The 23,683-nt window shown below is 37.9% G+C and overlaps 1 pseudogene; it reads left to right on the plus strand.

Annotated features, from left to right (window-relative positions):
- The first annotated feature begins 6,158 nt into the window (after positions 1–6,158).
- LOC114274636 (receptor-like protein kinase FERONIA pseudogene) lies at positions 6,159–21,623 on the plus strand (annotated as a pseudogene).
- Positions 21,624–23,683: the final 2,060 nt, after the last annotated feature.

Genomic DNA, 23,683 nt, shown 5'->3' on the forward strand with positions numbered 1-23,683 from the left:
TTAAATACATTGTATATGTATATTGTTTGGGAGGAGATAGGGGATGTACTCCTAAACTGGATTTGGGAGGAGATAGGGGATGGACTCCAGTGATAACTAAGTTGGCCGGAGTGTCCAGGGTAAAAGTCCCGAAATCCTAATTGCGTTTGTATAACATAGATAAATTGAAGTATTGAAGTGTTAATAATATGAGTTGTAGTCTCATTTGAACTTGAAGTGTTGAAGTGTTAATTATGCGAGTTGTAGTCTCATGTTAATTGATTTTAATCAAAGTATTGTTGATATGAGTTGTCGTCTCATTTGAACTATCTGGATGAATAGAGAACCATATCTATGAATTGGTTTGGATAATGAAATGGAAACAGATGTATATTTGTTTATATGAGTTAAACATTTATCAAATGCCAATGTTTTAGTTATTGCCCATATTATGTTTAGCATATCTCTACTGGGCGTTGGCTCACCCTATATGGGACATCATTTTCAGGTTCAGGTGTTATGCCGCCACCAAGGCCTTAGCTTGGATAGTTTTTGGAGTTGAAGACTCTTTTGGTTGTTTTATTATTTTGGTGATACGTGTAAATTAAAGCCAAGGGCTTATTTGTGTAGAGAGTTAGAACTCTTCTTTTGTTGTAACCAAGTGTTGACTTGGAAAGTTGTAAGCCTATAGGGCATTTACTTTTGTTGTCAACATGTATTACTTTTGTAAGAATACTCTTATGAATGGAAATATGCTTTATTCTCTTCTCTATGAATATCATGAATGTTAGGTTTATATGTATTATTTTGAGGGCGTTACACCCCCTTATCTTCATGACAATTGCTTAGATTATTTTTAATCTTACTTTCAGCTTTTGAGAATGTCAAATTTATTTTAAAATATAAGTATCATTTTAACATCTTTAAATTTGATATATCTAAAATAAACACTCCCACCAAAATGTCAATTTATTATTTGTATTATTTTTTTACTTTAATGATTTTTCATCACTCCAACAAAACTTTCTCAAAAGTGAGGCCCATTTAACAAACAAATGAAAAATAATAATTTAAAGGTTCATAAGTCATATGCATAATTTTTTTTTTTTTTTTTTTTTTTTTTTGAGAACTGTCATATGCAAAATTTGAAGGTAAAGTAAGGATGCCAAATAAGATTTTGACACTTTTGTTGAAACATTCAACACTTTCAAATCTGATTACATTGCCAGTCACCTAAGATTTGGCATCACTCTTGAAGATGATCTTAGTATATAATATATATTAAAATCTCAAAATAATTATATAAAGACAAGGTTTTCCTCCAATCTATTATGGAGGAATTTTTGTTAGTGCAAATTTGTAAATGAGATGGAAAGAGATAAATAAACAATAATTAGTATTGTTTCAAGATGAGTTATAACATCGCTTTCTTTAAGACGATATTTCGCCCTCACCAATTCTGTCGAATATGGTGTGCACCGAGTTATACTCGAATCTGCCTCCAGGATATAATGAAGCCTAGTCTAAAGACTGATGTTAGATTGCGTCATACATGAATGAAATCAAATCCCAAATACTTTTGAATTTTTCTAATCCACCAATTATAGAGGAAAATAACAATATGAATGTTAGAGAGAAATTCCATGAATAATGTTCTATGGATTTCATATGGATTACTTCTTATCCAATCGTCAACCCATTTCGCCTTTATATAGGCATTTGTATCCCTTAGACCAAAGGTTGTGTCCTTTATATTCGAAAGTGACACTCTAAATCCAAGAGTCATGTCTTTTTGTTTAAACTCAATGGTTATACCCTTTGGTTTAAATCTAAAAGTCACATTTCTTCAATAATTCATATAACTATATTATATATTTAAATATATATAAATATATTATGAAAATGTTCCACCAATCCCCTACCATTTTCAAAATATATGAAAATAACAACTTTGATAGATTAGGAAAATTTGTGCATAAATGAAGATATATTTTGATTTGAATCATTCACTTAGTGAAAACACATCAAAGCTAATCAACATGGTATAGTAGACTATCTTTGAACTAGAGATCTTTTACAATTAACTGGACATGCCTCACTCACAAATTTTCTTCTCCTTAGGTAATTCCAAAAGCCGACACATGAATTGGCCTTGTGTCTATATCTTGTTTCATGAGCGCTCCAAAGTCAAGCCCTTGGACTCATAAAAAGTGACACCACCTCCTACACTCATATAGGTAAGTTTACTAATAGTACCCCTATAACTACAGTACCCTAACTCACCATTGTAAACTTTTTAAGAGCTAAGTAGCTCAACCTCCTCTTTTGCATTATAGGTCTTATTTAAGCACTTTACCTTGGGATAGTCATAAAATTAAAAATTGCTTGAAATCACGACATATGGTGTACTTGGGCTCATTGAACTCAAGGACTTGATGTTTCTTAAAACGTTGAGTCGAGTTTTCACCTGGAGTGATATGTTACTTGTGCTTAAGACCCATCCCCTTTGATGATCTCACATCAAATCCCTTGCAAGTATTTCTTAGGCAATTAACAATCATGTGGACAAAATTCTTACATAACTTTGTATTAGCACAATTTATGACATGATCAACATGTCTGGACTAACAATTACTGTCATAACTATCAACTCATATTGATGATGAGTTTGCATCTTGAAAAATTCAAGAAAAACCGTGACAAAAATACAATGTTAGTCCATCTCTTTTGTTGTAAGAGATTAACAAATTGGAAAAATTATCTCCTTAATTCTAAGAGATAAACCCCTACCAAGAGTAATCTTTATTTACTCTAAGCCATAGTTTTAATGCTAAGTGTTCAGATAAGCACCTTTGTATCATTTCAAAAAAAAAAAAAAAAAAAAAACTAGATAGCCACTTTAACATATAAACTAACCATTTTTGATAATTTAGAGAAATAAATTGTGGGAGTTAAACAATCAAATACTTAGGATATTTACAACTAATACTTTTTTATATCTTAATGTGGAGAAGTGGTTTGGAAATACTCTTCAAATCCTGGGAGACGCTAGTGATCCTCAGCTAGTCACCTGAAAAGATACAAACACTCCGGTTAGGGGTGCCGGAATTAGCACTCCGACGGACAAGTCAGTTCAGATGCTCGGGATAGCTTCTTTTCTAAGTTAAGTGAAGTGATTCTTACATACCTTTCTCAATCCATTGTTCTTGTATTTATACCTGTTCCTTTTGATCCTCAGGGCCAGGGCCTACTTTTTAATCATTGTCCTTTCTCTTATCCGGCTCTAAAGATCTACACTTATTCGGCACATATATTATATTTGGCTTCCCATTCCCGTAGGATACAGCCGATTAATATCAGTCTTCTAAGGTACGCACCTTCTGATTCTGCCATTATTCGACTCCCACACTTAAGTTTCTTAATTTGTACTTGTATTTGTTTTGAGTCATAAATTGAGCAACCAATATGAAATTTCCATTCAAATACAAGTTACATAAATTAGAAATTCTAATTTAATTACATTTAGAAAATTCACCAAGTATACAATATATACTCTATATTTTCTCAAGTTTCAAGAATTCACAAACCAAAAATCATACATGATTTTTATGACTAAAATCATAATTTGTTTTTAAAAATACATTCTTAAAACTTCCAAAAAATATATACTAATAATTGTGGGCTATTCCTTAAATCCAAAAATAGGATTTGAAATTCAGTTTTTTAGTTTCATCCTTAATCCATTAAATGGATTTATTAGATTGAGAATACTATTTGGGCATTTATTACTTAAAGAACAAAAACTTGGGCCTTATCAGTAAACCATATTATTATAAAATATAATAGCCCAACTCAACTAAGTAAATATAGATGTTGGGTTAAAACTATTGGGCTTATCAAAAGACATAAAACAACAAATGAAACAAGTGAAAACTATATGGAGTAAAATTTCCTTTGGTGTTTAAGTTAATTTTCAGCACTTTAAAATTAATGAAAACAAAAACTATTGATGTAAATTAGACCAAACCCATCATCAGGTAATGCAACAACATGTTCTGTGTTTCCAGTAAACAACAGTTCAATTCCGAAAACAGTACTTTGAAGGAAAACATAACTTTACATAAGTAAAGTAATCAGGAAATTTACTGATTACAATGCAAAGTACAAAGACTCAATGAAGATGATAACATGCACCATGTTAAAGAAGCATAACCATGTGAATAAAACATATACATAAGAAACAATGATAAAAATTAAATATAATCACACATGTTAACTATCAAACCCAATACCATAGATTCTAACATTGAACAAATCAGCATTTGTTTTGAATGACAAATATAAGCAAACATAGTTTTTATACCAACTATGAACTTTTGTGTTGTTCAAATTATAAGTATGATTTTCATATAAAAATCACAAAGCAGAGCACTAAGACATACCTTTGCCAATAATAAATTGAAGTAAACCATTTTATCAATTTGATCTTTTCAAAAATATTGTCTTAAGATTGTTGGTGTAAATTTGGTATATGAGATGGAAAGAGATAAAATAGAAAATGATCAGAATTGCTTTCCTTAAGACAATATTCGCCCCTATCAATTATGTCGAATATGGTGTGCAACGAGTTACCCGAGAACCTGCCTTTAGGATACAATGAAGCTTAGTCTAAAGACTAATGTCTGGTTGTGTCACCTTTGAATTTTTCTAATCCACCAAGTATAGAAAAACAATAATAATATGAATTCTTAAGAGAAATTCCATGGATTTTCTATAGATTTCGTATGGATTTCTTCTTCTCCAATTGCCAACCCATTCAGCCTTTATATAGGCATGGGTTTGTGTCCCTTAGACCAAAGGTCATGTCTTTTAGATTCAAAAGTGACACCCTTTAAATCCAAGAGTCATGCCTTTTTGTTTACACTCTATGGTTTCCTTTTGGTTTAAACCCAAAAGTCACATCTCTTTAATAATTCATATAACTATATTATATATTTAAATATATATATATATATATATATATATAAATATAATACTACAATGTTCCAACATATTCTGAGAAAGTTTTCATACAGGAAATGAAACTTGATCCTTACAACAGCTGTAACAAATCATTTACTTCTGGTTTTTGATTGAGAGGATATTTCTCTCATGAGTCATGACTGTCAAAGTCTGAGTGTAAATGGATATCATGGTCTAGGATTTTTATTAGCACAGGTTCATTCAGAGTTTATGAATGATTTAAACAATAGTATGCCTACCCAATCTAGTAAAGTTTACCAATTTTTCTTTTTAACTCACACGTGACAATTAGGTTGTCTTCATCACATTATTCTAGTAGATCTAGTTTCAAATATCAAAATTTCACTCTTCCAGGTCATATCTATTAATAAGAAAAATTTGTAAAATTTCTAGGACCTCCGGACAGGATTATTATAGTATGATTCGCTGCAATCAGACCCCCTAATATCTCATTTACCTGTGTTGCACCTCCAAATTCCAATCAGGTTAGATTCAAGTAAATCAACTTTGTTCTTTATAAATAACCACTGTCCCTAAACTGAACTAATTCAAATTGTTTTTCCTTGTAACCGAGAAGTATTAAAATTCAAAATATCCTATGACATTCAAAAGAAGCATAAAAATGAAGCAATTAAGTTGTATTTCATAGGCTATAGCAATTCTTTCCTGCACTTAGTTACTCTTCTTTTTAAGAGTGAAATATTCATTAGTTTCAGCAAAAGGGAATGGACTTTTGGCCTTTGATTTCCACATAAAAAACACAACAAAGTATTTTTAGTAAGTTTATTAAGAAGAAAATTCTATGATCTTATCCTATAGAATTCCTAAATAAATAAATAAAAACAGGATCTACCATCTAACTAAGGGGAGCTCATCTAACTTGCCCCATGTTGATTCTACCTGCTCCTACTAACTATATTAAAAATTACAGGTATATTGACTATGGACTTGGAGCACAGCCCACCATTGTTGACCTGAGAAGGGGAGCCAATTTCAGTCTTCCATTTCTTTATTTTTGTGATCTTCGTGTCTTCTCTTATCCCTCCACTCCACTCTTATCCTCCTTCATCGTCTCATTATAACGATTGGTTGCCATTCCAAATCTTGTGTGCTAAAAACCACATCGACAGCTCTATAGGGCTCCAAAGCTGAGAAATATGTCATCTTTTCACGATGGGAATAAAATTACAATTGGTGTGTATCAATCCGAGGAATTGTGTTATTGGTTTTCACTTGTTGATATTCAATTGGCGACCAACAACTTCGATGATGCTTTGGTCACTGGGAAAGTCGGATTCGGTAAGGTGTATAAAGGGTTCATCGACTGTAGAGCTACCACTGTTGCCATTAAGTGATCGAATGCAGAGTCTAAACAAGGGGCAACAGAGTTTTGGACTGAGATCAAGACACTTTCCAAGCTCCGGCACACACATCTTGTGACTATGATTGGCTACTCTGATGATTGCGAGGAGATGATACTTGTTTACGAATACATGGCCAATGGGACACTTGTCGATTATCTCTACAAAAATAGTAGGAAAGGAAATGGGAATGATATTTCTATCATCTTACTTGGGAGGTGAGGCTCAAGATTTGTATTGGTGCTGCCCATGGATTAGACTACCTTCATAAGGATACGGAGAAATGTGTCATACACAGGGATGTGAAGACCACAAACATACTGTTGGACGAGAATTGGGTAGCTAAGATTTCAGATTTTGGATTGTGTAAAATGGTAAACACAAGCCATACACGAACCCACGTTAGTACATATGTTAAAGGCATATTTGGTTATTTTGATCCAACGTATTTCTTGACTCGTAGACTAACCAAGAAATTAGATGTGTATGCGTTTGGTGTGGTTCTATTTGAAGTGTTATGTGCAAGGCCACCGGTAGATACAAGTGTTAAGGAGGACCAAATGAGTCTAGCCCTATGGGTTCAAAATTGCATCAAAAAGAGAACCCCTGACCATATCATTGATTTCTTTTTAAAAGGACAAATATCACCAAATTGTCTAAAAGTGTTTGCAGAAGTTGCTAACAAATGTTACATAATTATCCAAAAGAAAGACCTACAATGAGTGAAGTTATGGTGAGCCTCAAGCATATATTGGCATCACAGGGCAATATCCGTATATCTCGAAAAAAAGGAAATAATAAGCAATCTGTTTTTGAGTACTACACATGCAGTGGCTAAAGGTATTGATATTGGGTGGAGGAAGTGGAAGAACTAGGGTCCTAAGAATGGAGTGTCAAGGCAGTTGTGGAGGGATCTGGTTGAGAGGGATTGGGATGTGTTTTAATGCAAGGGGGAAGGGTGGTAGCATATGGCTCGAGCCAACTGAAGACTCACGAAAGAAACTACCCGACTCATGACTTAGAACTCGCCGCCGTTGTTTTCATTTTGAAGTTGTGGAGACACTACCTCTATGGTGAGAAATTTGAAGTATTTTCTGACCACAAAAGCCTCAAATACTTATTTTTCTAGAAGGACTTAAACCTGCGTCATCGGATATAGATGTAGTTCCTGGAGGACTATGATTTTGAGATACACTATCACCCTGGTAAGGCCAATGTAGTAGCGGATGCTCTGAGTAGAAAGTCGATGAGTGCAATAGCGAACTTAGCAATGAACGAATGGAAGATGATGGGGGATGTAAATGAATATTCTCTACCGCTCGGTGAATCTTCGAAACAAGCAACCCTCTTTGCCACCGTTGCATAACCGACTCTTGTTGCAAAAGTAATTGAAGCTCAACTGGGAGATTCAGAAGTGGAAACCATTAAAGAGAGAATTCAACTTGGAAAGGAAGAGAGGGGTTTAAATGTTCATACAGACTCTAGTATTCGTTACCTCGACCGGTTGCTTGTACTTGAATCCATGAGAAGTAAAGTTTTGAAAGACTTTTATCATTCCCGTCTCGCTGTGCACCCGGGGGGCACCAAAATGTATCATGATCTAAGCCGCCAATTTTGGTGGAGGGTATGAAGAATGGCGTAGCCACTTTTGTGTCCATGTGTTTAACATGTCAACAAGTTAAGGCGGAACACCAAAGACCAGCTGGACTATTGTTGTGATAATCCTGTTTCGTATTATGCTAATTGGTCTTTATTATAAATATGATTATGTGTTTGATATGATTTTGTCTGCCATTTATGTGAAAATATATGGTTTTGAATGTCTATCTGTTCACCGTAGGAATATCTGTTTGATTATCTACTTTGAAATTTAAATTGAAGGCCTTATCGGCCACAAAACCCGAAATTGATTACGCCATTGTGATTAGCGTAATTTTTAGAGCCTACGGTGAAATTTAATTGAAAATTAATTCGGATCGAATTAAATAGATTAAATTAATGATATAGTGCGCAATTATTTAATATTTATAAGTGTGATTAGTGGGACTTATATTAAATAGGCACTACGCACTCAATTCCTCTCATTTGTTACATTTTGGCTGATTTTGGCTGATTTTGGCTCTCTAGAATGGGAGAGAACCGAATTTGAGAGAGAAAGTGTGGGAAATTGAAGGTTTGCTCAAGAAGCTTGAATAAATTGGGAAGATTAAGGCTCCTAGGTGAGTAATCAACTCTTGACTCATGAATTTTAGTTTGTAAATTGTAGATTCCAAGTTGAATGATGATAAGGAACATGAGTTAAGTTGGTTTTGTTGAATTGGAAGCCAATATGTACATGCATGTAAGAAATTTCTTTGAATTTCCATATTTAAGCACAATATGTATGATCCATGTTGAATTTTTTGTTTAAGTCCATGTATTTGATCATCTCTTCACCAATTAAGTTGAGAATAATGAGTATCTCCCACATGCATATTCAAATCATGGAGGTGTGAGTTTGAATTTAATGTGTGGGTGATAAGTTTGGGTCAATTTGAGGCATGCATGTAAGTAATTCAAGGAATTGAGCTTCATTGTGTCGTAATTTGGTGTTTATACCATGTTAGTACATGTTTATATGAAGTTTGAGCCATTATATGCAAGAAATGTTGGTTGGAATGTTGAATTTGAGCTCAAGAACCATTCTGGAAAACCCAGAAATTTTGATGTACGCTCGAGCGGGGGAACCGCCGCTTGAGCGGGAAAAATAGGCTCCCACCATTTTTGCAGACATGGACGTCCGCTCGAGCGGGGAAGTTCACGCTCGAGCGGGGAGCCATGTAGTGAGGCCTTCCGCTCGAGCGCCAGAATTCGCGATCAAGCGTAAATATGACATAACCAATACTTTTGCAGGCCTCAAGGGTCCGCTCGAGCGGGGAAGTCCACGCTTGAGTGGGGACCCTGTTTCTGAAAATTTTGAAAGTGCGTTATGTGTTTCGCTTTCCATTCTCTTTCACTTGCAAGCACTCTTAGGCATGCGTTGAACATTGTAAATGAGATAAGAAGATAAGAATGAAGCCTAAAGAGGAATATGTGAATTAAAGAACGGATTGAATCGGCTGTGACCCATATGTGTTATGTGATGTGTAGGGTCAAGCTCCAGGGAAATCAACCAGCCGATCACTGTGATTAATATCTTAACAAAGATATCTGAAATATGTTATTGTCTAGTTGCTTACTCCTATGTAAGTTTTATAAGTTCGTTGACTCGATTGGTGGACAATGTTTGCTATGTCGAATAAGTGGGCCAAAGGCCAGTATGATCTGAATGCTAGTTTGAATGGGCCGAAGGCCAGTTTGACATGAACGAATGAATGGGCCAAAGGCCAGTATGATCTGAATGATAGAATGATTAGGCCAGAGGCCAGTATGATCTGAATGATAGAATGAATGGGCCAGAGGCCAGTATGATCTGAATGAAAGTATGATTGGGCCAAAGGCCAGTTTGACATGAAAGAATAATTGGGCCAAAGGCCAGTTTGAGATGAACGAATGAATGGGCCGAATGCCAGTTTGACATGAATGAACGAATGGGCCAGAGGCCGTATGACACGAATTGGGCCCGAGGCCGTATGATGTGTTTGGAACCGCAGTCACTTGACCTGTATTTATATATATATATATATATATGCTAGATAGAATATGAATTGGGCCCAAGGCCGTTTGAAGCACGTTGCTATAAATACCGTTTGTGTAACTTCCTTATTTGATATTATTCACTAGGCTTTCGCTCACGCTCATTCATGTATTTGTAGGTGAGCCAAGAGAGGTCCAAGCCCAACCTCAATGAAGTTTGTGTAGAACAACCGAAGTTTGAAGAGTCAGCCCTTACGTCTCACGCACGAGACTCATCTTCACCCTTTTACCATCTTGTTTTATTTTGTCATGTTGGCGAGGACATTGGATACGTTTGTAGGTAGTTTTTGATTGGCTGACTTAGACTTGAATGATCCTGTATGTACAGAGCTTTGTGTTAGTACATTTTCTGATGTGAGTTATTAACATGTATATGTATGGATTGTTATGATGTGCCATGTAAACACAGCTCTATGGACAAAGTTCTAAAATTTGCTTCCGTTTGGCCCCTCTACTATGATGAGTTATGTCTGGTTTGGTTTGAGGCCATAGGTAATCCCTTGATTACTGGCCGATTATGTCCTAAACCCATAAGGGCGGGTTCGGGTCATGACAGAGTGGTATCAGAGCACAAGTTAATGACTCACACACTTGTCCAAATGAGCAACAAGCGTCTAGAAAAGATCTAGGATGCATTCATATGATAAGTATGAATCTGAGAGCATCAAGAATACGCTTAAATGTTTAATGTGAACGATTATGTGTTATCAGTTTGTGATTTGTTTGCATTGAAAATTAATTGAATATGTATGCTCTTAAGTATATGCATACCTGTGAATCCTTGGTATATAGTATAATACAAGTTTAATCAGATGGTGAGAACAAGAGGTGATGAGATAGAGGAGTCTTCTACTGCCAGAATGGATAGAATGGAAAGACTGATTCAGGAAATGGCGGAGACATTGAGGCAACAACAGTGGCAGCAGCCACATCCTCCACCTCCACCTCCACCTCCACCTTCGGCACCACCCGTGCCAGATAATTAGAATGATGATCGAATCATAGCTCTCACCAAAGAGTTCAAGTAAATGAAACCACCACAGTTCCATGGGGGACTAGATCCGTTGAAAGCTGAAGCATGGGTTCTCGGCATTGAAAAGTTGTTTGAAGTGTTCCCTTGTTCGAAGACACAGAAGGTGCTTCTAGCTACCTTTATGCTAGAAGACGAAGCAAGAAGATGGTGGATGCTAATGCGTGAAAATCATAAAGATGCTAACTGGGCAAAATTCTTGGAAATTTTCTATGACAAGTACTTCCCGCAGTGTGTCCGGGACAAGAAAGTGTCAGAGTTCATGGAACTTAGGCAAGACAGTATGACTGTAGCTGAGTATGAGGCCAAATTCACTGAATTGGCCAGGTTTGCACCACATGTGATTGACACTGATTACAAGAAAGCAAGACATTTTGAAGGTGGGCTTCGAAGTGACATTTTAGAAAAGGTAAATGTTTTGAAGCTAGAAACCTACATTAGGATGCTAGACAGGGCCATAATATCATAAGCTAACATAGCTAGACAGACTAAGTCCACAACTGACTGGAAAGGCAATAAAAGGCAAGGCTTCTTCTCAAAGAAGAAATTTTTAAAAAAGCAAAACACGGGCTTCTCAAATACTTCAAATTCTTCCCAAGACACATCTCTCATGTGCAATATTTGTAGCAAAAAGCACCGTCGGGTTTGTTATCGTGTGTCAGGAGCCTGTTTCAAATGTGGTAAACAGGGGCACATGGCCCGAGATTGTAATCAGAATAGTGGGAAGCTAGCAGCTAGCTCAACTACATCAATCCTGAAGCTGGGAAACACTATGAGATCTGCTACCACCGGGGATACCATGAGGCAAGGGAGAGTTTTTGCGCTTGTTCCAAGCAATACATGGAATGCCAACGCAGTTGTCTCAAGTACTATTTCTATATGTAATTAGGATGCTTTTGTGTTAATTGACTCCGGTACACACTCTTTTGTGACATGTACATTTGCATCTAGATTAAGTAGACCTCTAGAATTATTGCCATATCTGCTATGTATATCTGCTCCATCCGGGGAATCTGTATTGTGTGAATCTGTATATCGTTTTTGTGACATGCGTGTTGGGAATGTCATTTTATATGTGGACTTGTTACCCCTGAACTTTAGGCATTTTGATATAATTCTGGGCATGGACTGGTTAACTAACTATTATGCCACCATTGATTGTGTGACAAAACGGGTTGTGTTTAGACCACCAGAACTTGAGGAAATTGTGTTTGTGGGTAACGGGATAGTGCCTCCACCTTATTTGATATCTGCAATGAAAGCATGTAAACTGATCAGGAAAGGGTGCTAGAGTTATTTGTGTTATGTGTTGTCTGAACAATCTGTAAATCTTGAATTGAATAGTATCTCTATTGTTAGAGAATTTCCAGATGTGTTTCCAAATGAACTACCAGGGGAATTGGTGGACAGGGAGATAGAGTTTACAATTGAGACTATGACAGGCACCCAACCTATTTCCAAAGCTCCCTACAGAATGGCTATTACTGAAATGAAAGAATTGAAAGAACAGTTGCAAGACCTACTTAACAAAGGGTTTATCTAACCTAGCACTTCACCTTGGGGTGCACCGGTATTGTTTATGAAGAAGAAAGATGGAACCTTACGCCTGTGTGTTGATTATAGAGAACTGAACAAGGTAATGATAAAGAATAAATATCCCCTACCCCGTATTGATGACATATTTGACCAGTTGCAAGGATCACAAGTATTTTCCAAAATTGATTTGAGGTCCGGGTACCATCAGTTGAAAGTAAAGGCAGAAGATGTTGAGAAAACCCCATTCGGAACGAGGTATGGTCATTTTGAATTTCTTGTCATGCCATTTGGAGTGACTAATGCCCCGGCAGCATTTATGGACTTAATGAACCGAATTTTTAAAACCTACCTTGACGAATTTGTTGTGATTTTTATTGATGACATTTTGATATACTCCAAGAACAGACTTGAACATGAACATCATTTGAGAACTGTCTTGCAAATACTTAGGGAAAAGAAATTATCTGCTAAACTAAAGAAATGTAAGTTTTGGTTGGATGAAGTTGTTTTTTTAGGACATGTGATCAACAATGAGGGAATTTCAGTGGACCCACAGAAAATAGAGGCAATTGTGAATTGGCATACATCGACTAAAGTCTGCAGTTTCATGGGCTTAGCCGGGTATTACAGGAGATTTGTGAAGGATTTCTCAAAAATAGCTATACCTCTTACCCAACTGACACGCAAAGGGCAACCATTTGAATGGAACAGCGAAAGAGAATCGGCCTTTCATGAACTGGAAATGAGACTGACCACTGTACCAGTATTGACATTGCCCACAGGTACGAAAAATTTTGTAATTTTTAGTGATGCGTCTTATAAGGGTTTGGGTTGTGTATTGATGCAGAACGAAAAGGTTATTGCTTACGCCTCCCGACAGTTGAGATCACACGAGAAGAACTACCCGACACATGATTTAGAATTGGCCGCAGTTGTTTTTGCTTTAAAAATCTGGCGGCATTTTTTGTATGAGGCAAAGTGTGAAGTCTACACGGATCACAAAAGTCTGAAATACTTCTTTACACAGAAGGAGTTGAACATGCGACAAAGGAGATGGCTCGAGCTGATAAAAGACTATGATCTGGAGATTCAGTATCACCTCGGGAAAGCTAATGCAGTTGCTGATGCCTTGAGCAGAAAATCAACTGGAAGTATGGCTTGTTTGCTTACTGAACAGAAGGAAATCTTGCAAGATTTTGAAAAGTTTGAAATTGAAGTGGTATTGTGTGAACAGGGCGGATTGATAGCCGCTATTTCAGCTGAACTGGCAATTATTGATGAAATTAAACAGAAACAGAAAGAGGATGAATTCCTCAAGAAAGTGACTGATGAATTTGAGACAAGTCCGAAAGCAGAGTTTAGCATTGAAAATGAAGTGTTAAGGTTCCGGAACCGAATGTGTGTCTCAGATATTCTGGAACTAAAGAAAAGGGTTTTAGATGAAGCCCATAAATCGGTGTTTGCTATGCATCTGGGTAACAATAAAATGTATCGAGATTTGAAACAAAGCTATTGGTGGCCTAAAATGAAGAAAGAGATTGCAGAATATGTGTCCAAATGTCTTCAATGTCAGCAAGTTAAAGTTGAACATCAGAAATCGGGCGGTCTACTTCAACCCCTCTCTATTCTTGAATGGAAGTGCGAACATGTGACTATGGATTTTGTTGTTGGCCTACCTTGGACTTCTTGAGGTATGGATTCTATTTGGGTTGTAGTTGATAGACTGACTAAGTCTGCACATTTCCTACCTGTTAGAACCACATTTAATGCTTACAGATTGGCTACAATATATGTTGATGAGATTGTCCGTTTACATGAAGTTTCGGTATCTATTGTGTCGGATAGAGATCCGAAATTTGTTTCAAGATTGTGGAAGAGTTTGCAGGAAGCTATGGGGACAGAACTGAGATTTAGTACTGCATTCCATCCACAGATGGATGGGCAGTCAGAACGAACAATACAAACTTTGGAAGATATGCTTCGGATGTGTGCTTTAGATTTTCGGGGGAGTTGGGAAGACTATTTGTCACTTGCAGAGTTTACATACAATAACAGCTTTCACTCCAGCATCGATGTGGAACCATACGAGGTTTTATATGGTAGAAGGTGTAGATCACCAATTTGTTGGACAGAAGTCGGGGATAGAGCTTTACTTGGGCTTGAAATTGTGCAAGACACTTCTGAGAAGATCAAAACCATTCAACAGAGGCTCAAAACAGCTTAGGACCAACAAAAGAATTATGTAGATGTTCGGAGAAAGCCTCTTGAGTATGAGGCTGGTGACCATGTGTTCATCCGTGTGTCTCCGATGAAGGGCCAAGTCAGGTTTGGGAAGAAGGGCAAGTTGTCGCCACGTTACATTGGGCCGTTCCAAATTCTGGAAAGGCTTGGTCCAGTTGCTTATAGAGTTGCTTTGCTGCCGGGATTTGAGCAAATCCATAATGTGTTTCATGTGTCGATGTTAGGGGTTATCTTCGAGACCCGTTTCATGTGATTGATTATCACCGGGTAGCTCTTGATGAAAATATGGAGTACGCCGAATGGCCGGAACGAATCGTTGACTGGCAAATGAAACAACTAAGAAGCAAGTCCATCCCAATGATGAAAGTGGAATGGAAAGAACATTATGGGATGAATGCCACGTGGGAAAAAGAGGAGGAAATGCGACTACGCTATCCACATTTGTTTTTCGATGAAGGTAAAATAAGTTTGGAGGACCAAACTTCCTAAAGGGGGGAAGACTATGATAACCCTGTTCCGTATTATGCTAATTAGTCCTTATTATAAATATGATTATGTGTTCGATATGATTTTGTGTGCCATTTATGTGAAAATATGTGGTTTTGAATGTCTATCTGTTCACCGTAAGAACATCTATTTGATTATCTGCTTTGGAATTTAAATTGAAGGCCTTATCGGCCACAAAAACCGAAATTGATTACGCCATTGTGATTAGCGTAATTTTTAGAGCCTACGGTGAAATTTAATTGAAAATTGATTCGGATCGAATTAAATAGATTAAATTAATGATATAGTGCCCAATTATTTAATATTTATAAGTGTGATTGTGGGACTTATATTAAATAGGCACTACACACTCAATTCCACTCCTTTGTTACATTTTGGCTGATTTTGGCTCTCTAGAATGGGAGAGAACCGAATTTGAGAGAGAGTGTGTGGGAAATTGAAGGTTTGCTCAAGAAGCTTGAATAAATTGAAGACTAACTCAAGATTTGATCATAAATTGGGAAGATTAAGGCTCCTAGGTGAGTAATCAACTCTTGACTCATGTATTTTAGTTTGTAAATTGTAGATTCCAAGTTGAATGATGATAAGGAACATGAGTTAAGTTGGTTTTGTTGAATTGGAAGCCAATACATGCATGTAAGAAATTGCTTTGAATTTCCATATTTGAGCACAATGTGTATGATCCATGTTGAATTTTTGGTTTAAGTCCATGTATTTGATCATCTCTTCACCAATTAAGTTGAGAATAATGAGTATCTCCCACATTCATATGCAAATCATGGAGGTGTGAGTTTGAATGTTTGAATTTAATGTGTGGGTGATGAGTTTGGGTCAATTTGAGGCATGCATTTAAGTAATTCAAGGAATTGAGCTTCATTGTGTTGTAATTTGGTGTTTGTACCATGTTAGTACATGTTTATATGAAGTTTGAGCCATTATATGCAAGAAATGTTGGTTGGAATGTTGAATTTGAGCTCAAGAACCATTCTAAAAAACCCAGAAATTTTGATGTACGCTCGAGCGGGGGAACCACCGCTCGAGCGGGAAAAACGGGCTCCTAGCATTTTTGCAGACATGGACGTCCACTCGAGCGAGGAAGTTCACACTTGAGCGGGGAGCCATGTAGTGAGGCCTTCCGCTCAAGTGCCAGAATTCGCGATCGAGCGTAAATATGACATAACCAATACTTTTGCAGGCCTCAAGGGTCCGCTCGAGCGGGGAAGTCCACGCTTGAGTGGGGACCCTGTTTCTGAAAATTTTGAAAGTGCATTCTGTGTTTCGCTTTCCATTCTCTTTCACTTGCAAGCACTCTTAGTCATGCATTGAACATTGTAAATGAGATAAGAATATAAGAATGAAGCCAAAAGAGGATTATGTGAATTAAAGAACGGATTGAATCGGTTGTGACCCATATGTGTTAAGTGATGTGTAGGGTCAAGCTCCAGGGAAAATCAACCAGCCGATCACTGTGATTAATATCTTAACAAAGATATCTGAAATATGTTATTGTCCAGTTGCTTACTCCTATGTAAGTTTTATAAGTTCGTTGACTCGATTGGTGGACAATGTTTGCTATGCCGAATAAGTGGGCCAGAGGCCAGTATGATCTGAATGCTAGTTTGAATGGGCCGAAGGCCAGTTTGACATGAACGAACGAGTGGGCCAAAGGCCAGTATGATCTGAATGATAGAATGAATGGGCCAGAGGCCAGTATGATCTGAATGATAGAATGAATGGGCCAGAGGCCAGTATGATCTAAATGAAAGTATGATTGGGCCGAAGGCCAGTTTGACATGAAAGAATAATTAGGCCAAATGCCAGTTTGAGATGAAAAAATGAATGGGCCGAATGCCAGTTTGACATGAATGAACGAATGGGCCAGAGGCCGTATGACACGAATTAGGCCCGAGGCCGTATGATGTGTTTGGAACCGCAGTCACTTGACCTGTATTTATATATATGTATGCTAGATATAATATGAATTGGGCCCAAGGCCGTTTGAAGCACGTTGTTATAAATACCGTTTGTGTAACTTCCTTATTTGATAATATTCACTAGGCTTTCACTCATGCTCATTCATGTATTTGTAGGTGAGCCAAGAGAGGTCCAAACCCAACCTCAGTGATGTTTGTGTAGAACAACCGAAGTTTGAAGAGTCAGCCCTTACGTCTCACGCACGAGACTCATCTTCACCCTTTTGCCATCTTGTTTTATTTTGTCATGTTGGCGAGGACATTAGATACATTTGTAGGTAGTTTTTGATTGGCTGACTTAGACTTGAATGATCCTGTATGTACAGAGCTTTGTGTTAGTACATTTTCTGATGTGAGTTATTAACATGTATATATATGGATTGTTATGATGTGCCATGTAAGCACAACTCTATAGACAAAGTTCTAAAATTTGCTTCCGTTTGGCCCCTCTACTCTGATGAGTTATGTCTGGTTTGGTTTGAGGCCGTAGGTAATCCCTTGATTACTAGCCAGTTATGTCCTAAACCCATAGGGACGGGTTCGGGTCATGACAATTGCAACCCCTTCCAGTTGCCGAATGGAAGTGGGAATACGTCAACATGGATTTTGTTTCTAGCCTCCCTAGGATGCAGAGTAGTAATGATGTAGTGTGGGTGATTGTTGACAGACTTACTAAGTCAGCACATTTCCTCGCCATGAGTATGGGGAACTCCGTAGAATTTTTTGCTGAACTTTATGTTCGTGAAATTGTTCGCCTCCACGGGGTACCAAGTAGTATAGTGTCTGATAGGGACCATCATTTTACAGCTAGGTTATGGCAGAGTCTTCAAAGTGCTTTGGGAACTCAACTGAACTTTAGTACAGCATACCACCCGCAGACCAACGGCCAATCCGAATGTGTTATCCAGATTCTAGAAGATATGTTGAGGGCTTGCGTATTAGATTTTAAAGGGTCATGGGAGAAGCATTTACCCTTGGTTGAATTTGCGTATAATAACAGCTTCCAAGCAACTATTAGAATGGCACCCTTCGAGGCATTGTACGGGCGTCTGTGTAGATCACCGGTATGTTGGACTGAAGTGGGAGATCCACCTTTGTTAGGCCCGGACCTAGTTCATGAAACCACTAAGAAAATAGCCCTCATTCGAAAGAGGTTAATCACCGCTCAAACCAGGCAAAAGAGTTATGCAGACAGGAGAAAATGACCCTTATCCTTTGAGATAGGTGATCATGTGTTTCTGAAGGTCTCCCCTAGAAAAGGCTTGATGAGGTTTAGCCGAGGTGGGAAATTATCGCCAAGGTTTATTGGTCCCTTTCATATCATCGAGTAGGTTGGGGAAGTGGCGTACCGTCTTGCATTACCTCCTCAGCTTTCAGGAGTCCATAATGTATTTCATGTGTGAATGCTCCACAAATATGAACCTGACCCTTCTTATGTGTTAGATTGGATAGAAATCGAAGTAGATGATGATGTGTCTTATGAGGAGAAGCCAATCCAAATCTTGGATATGCGAGAGCAAGTGTTGAGAGGTAAGACGATTCCCCTAGTCAAGGTATTATGGCATCGCCTCAGTGTGGAGGAAGCAACGTGGGAACGAGAAGCCGAAGTTCGCGAGAAGTATCCCGAATTATTCTCAATCTTGTAATGTATTACGTTTCTTGTTTTTCTCAAGTAACTAATGAAGTTGATCTTGAGCCACAAATTCTTAATGTTTTCTTTGTTTTGACCTTGGGTTTGAGGTGATATCATTTCTACATTGGATGTTGTAAATGTATTGGTATTGCTTCAAATATTTATGGTGTTGAAAGTAAGCTAAATTTCCTATTGTTCTCTGTTGTTAGCACCTTGGTTTATGTGGAAGTATGTATGTGTGATGTTTCCGGGTAGAATTGTTAAGGATTGATGAGTGGTTCAATAAAGATGGTAGAAAACTAGAATGCAATACCAATCCTTAACAATTCTAGTTTTCTACCCCTTAGTTTTCTATAATTCTAGTTTTCTAGTTTTCTAGTTTTCTACCCTTGGTTTATGTGGAGGTATTATAGTTTTCTACCCTTAGTTTTCCGGGTAGAATTAGTTTTCCGGGTAGAATTAGTTTTCTACCCCTTAACAATCTCTCTGCTTTAGGAAATTTCGCCCCCTGGTGGGTGGCAGAAATTAATTTCAGGGGTGAAATTTCCTAAGGGGGGGAGATTGTGACATTTTGGTTTCAAGTCCACTCGAGTAGGGAAACCGCCGCTAGAGCGTAGAATTGTTGCTCCCAGCATTTTGTTTCATTGTAGGCATGTCCGCTCGAGCGTGGAAAGTCCCGCTCGAGCGTGAAATGTTAGCTTCCAATAATTCCACTGTAGCGTTGCAAAACTTCTAAGACTTTTTTTTCTCCGCTCGAGCGGGGAAGTTTTCGCTCGAGCAGGACTTCTTGACTGTGTTTGGACGCTCGAGCATGGGAAGTCACGCTCGAGCGGGGAACGTGTTATCAGCTTTTCAAACGCAGCGATTCTAGATCATTCTGAGACTTTTCTTTTTCTATTCTCCATCTCCTCTCCCCCTCGCTTTGAAACCCTAGATCTCTATCATCAAATACCTTCCATACCATTGAAATCCACCGAAATTCGTTGGCTAGGGGCGAAGAACACTTGAAGAATAGCATTATCTTCCAATTAGATTGGGGATTTGCAATAGCTTCATGAAGGAGCTCGAATTTCGACTTGATAGTTGAGGTAAGGATACTTTTACTCTTGTATCTCTTCGTTATTGAAGAAATTTCATGGTATTGTGTGTGATTGGGAACTAATTAAAGATTTAGTTGAACTAATTGAAGATTTTGTTGAATAAAACCCACATTTCACCTAATTACTCTTTTACTTACTATTTTGCTTGAAATCCCTAAATTTCTCTCTCTAATATGAGTGTAGATATGATTAAAAACTAGATTTGTGATAAGGAGTAGAAAACCCCAAATTTAGGGAAACCCTAAGTTCCCAATTTGTTAGAAAATACTCAAGATAATGAAATTTCCTCTTGACTCATGGAATTTGATGGATAATGGGGAGATAAAACGTGGGTATTAATGTAGTTAAAGTAATGATGACATGAATGTTATTGTTCTTTGAGTGTTATGTGATGATTATTTATGATGATGCTTGATGTTTAGTTGTGAGATTGAAATGTGATTTAATTATTGAGCATGTATGAGTCCATGTGTGAGTCGGTGATGACAAAAGGTGGTGTTGTGTTTGTACCCGCGCAGGGAGTTCAAAAAGGTGCCCAAATGCCCTGTCTAAGCTTACCGCTGGACGAATGTGGGAAAGGTTTTTGGGTGTCCACGCAGTCCCACTATATAGTAGTCGGCGAAAGTGGAAAAATGGATGATTTTTATAGGGTGCCCACTTCCCGCCGTATAGTAGTCGGCGAATGTGGGGGTTGATTTTAAAAGAAAAGGTTGTTCACAGTTGGACACATGTAAGGAAAAGTGTGGTTTGATTCCTATGAATGTGGATGCTTAATTGTTGTACATGATGGCATGAGTTGCACGTATCACATTATATTTTAAGTGTTTCATGATGAGTTGTTAATGATTTTCTATTTTACCATATTGTCTTATCATATAGATGCCATAATATTGTTCAAAGGATCAGATACCTGGGTAAATGTATTCCTACTGGGCATATAGCTCAACCCTAATTTATTTTTCAGGTCTTGATAAAGGTCAGCCTCATTGAAGAATTGATTCAAGCATTAGTTCCATTTCCTTTCGAGAACTTAATTGAAGACAAGAACTTTTTGGGTGTTTTGTATTTATTCTGGGATGTTGTAACTAAACCTATATATGTAATTTGTGATGTTGTACGCCCTTGGGGCTTATGTTTTGTTAAGTTATCTAGTTCATTGAACTGAGATAGGAATTCGAACATTGTGGCAATGCATTAATTGTATTGTAATCACTCAATCCTTAGTTCAATGAAGAAGATGGCTCTTTTGGGGACTTCATGATCTTGTTATTGTTGTATTTTATAGTGTGAATTATCAAGGTGTTACAAATGATCTATTCAAGGGACGAGGATCGAGTGAATTTAGTTCGTTGGTTCAAAACTAATATCGAAATGGGTACCATAGATCAAATCATTGATCCATATCTAACTGACAAAATAGCACCAGAATGTTTGAAAGAATATGTCAAGAATGCAGAAAATTATGTGTGTGTTGAGGGGATTGAGTGCCCATCGATGGATGATGTGTTGGGTAACCTCTGGTATGCACTACAACTACAGGAGGCTTGGCGAAATAGTAATGACTAGTTCAGTACAGGTAAGTTCCCTGAGGTCGTTCCTCATTCAGATGGCATTGTGTTAGTTGAATTAGCCAATAACGGGGCTATTGATAAGATGAGTTTTATGAGAGGGGCTTTAGATTATTTTTCGAGTAATCTAGCACGATAGTACAACTTTGTGGTCTTTACGATGTGCAAACATAAGGCCTTTCCAACTGATGCTTCTGTAAAAATTGATTAGTTACATGAAGCAACGTAATACTGCCCCTGTTAATGGATTGCTATCCATTTGCTGTGTTAAAAAACTTTCTAACATAATGCAATCCACAGATTTTATAGATTTATGTGCCTTGTTGTAGCAGCGCCCGCGTGGGCCTCGATGCTACAGTTCGGACTCGATTTGTGTCACGGTTCTTAATCTGAACCAAAGAGTCCAAATCTGGCAAATCGTTTTGAGAAACAGATTTTTGAAAAAGTAGTGCCAAACATGGACTGCTTTGCCAGATACAGAGTCGCCACCTAAATATTTTTAAATGGGAGAATTTAGGAAACCCTGACTCGGTGCCGAAGGCCACGTGTCCGTCATCACCGGAGTTGTCTCGGCTCGGGAGCTTGGGTACGATCGGGGAAGGTCAGCTATGAGCACCCCCTTTCGCCCGGTCCGAAGACCGGCCTCTACTAACCGTGATATCCGTTTTTGAAAACTTTACGTGTTCTTATTCCATTTATTAGCCTAGAATTACTATGTTATGCACACAGCAAACAAGTATAGACTAGATTGCCTAATTTGGAAATGAACATTGCATATCCGTTCGGTTTGAAAATGCTTTGGAATTTGCTACTCGCAAGTAGGCTAAAACACGGATTTCAACGAGTTTTTCCAACTCAAACAATCCAACCTTCACCCACAGGCATTCGAAACAGTTTAACACATAAGCATCTAGCCACATGTTAAGCATGCTGTCATGGCAATATTCACACTCATGTGATATGCTAAAGCGGAAATACTTACATAGTACTCCGTGCCAAAACAAAGAACTTGTTAGCAAACATGCATGATCCAAGTCCATGTTAAGTGCCTAATGCATCGCATACAAAGTGTTGCTAAGATAGGCTCGGCTAACCTAGACATGTCATGTGAAAATGCACAATTAACACATTCAGTTTGGAATTTGAAAATACATATGCAGTTAGCATGATGTACCGAGCTCAATGCATGTAATACAAATGCATGGATGCACGCATGCATAGCATGAGGTATGCTAATTTAAACGTGTCCTAATACTAACCATTAAAGCGGGTAAGTAAAAGGGAAGAAAGAAGTGAGGTTGGAAGACATACACACCACCCACGCACACTTATTACAGATTTGCCCTCACTCGGAGGGACCGAATAAATATTACAAATTAATTAACTACACCGGCTAATTAATATTACAAATTGCCTAATTTAATTAACAAATTAAATAGACTAATTAAAACAGGAAAATGCCTCGGGAAGCGCGCCGCCATGCGCAAGCTGCCTCTGTTTTCTCTCCTATGCTCCTCTGGAGGCTGTCAAAACCTCAGGGTTGCATCCCTAGGCACTGGGGAGTACCACCGGCTGAGTGGAATCATCACCGGCACTGGTATGTGTCCATCGGCACAAAATTGAGTCTGTCGGCAGAGAAAAGGTTGCCGGCCGGCACCTTACACTGCCGGTCGGCAAAGAAAGTCTGCTGGACCTACAACTCACAGCAACAGAGGGCAAAACAAGGCATGGCAGCACAATTCAAGGCATGTATGCACCAACCATGTCTCTTATCATTGTGATGACTCAAAGGGACATGTGCCTTGGTTCTCGGACCACCAATCACGCATTTCCATGCATGATGGCCCAAGGAACCAAGTATGCAACTTTGATTTCAAATGCATGCAAACCAATCAAACAAATTAGGCCTAATTCCCATCACCATTTCAAGGAACAAGGCATGCATGCAAGATGCAATGCAACCTAGGCATACAAGCTAAGGATGCAACATGGTATGGCAATTAACTTATGCAAGCATACAAGCATGCATATGGCAATACAAATGAGTGCAAAGATGGA

Source organism: Camellia sinensis, chromosome 4 (genome assembly GCF_055761805.1).
Source record: "Camellia sinensis isolate YWXY chromosome 4, ASM5576180v1, whole genome shotgun sequence".
Lineage (NCBI taxonomy): Eukaryota > Viridiplantae > Streptophyta > Magnoliopsida > Ericales > Theaceae > Camellia > Camellia sinensis.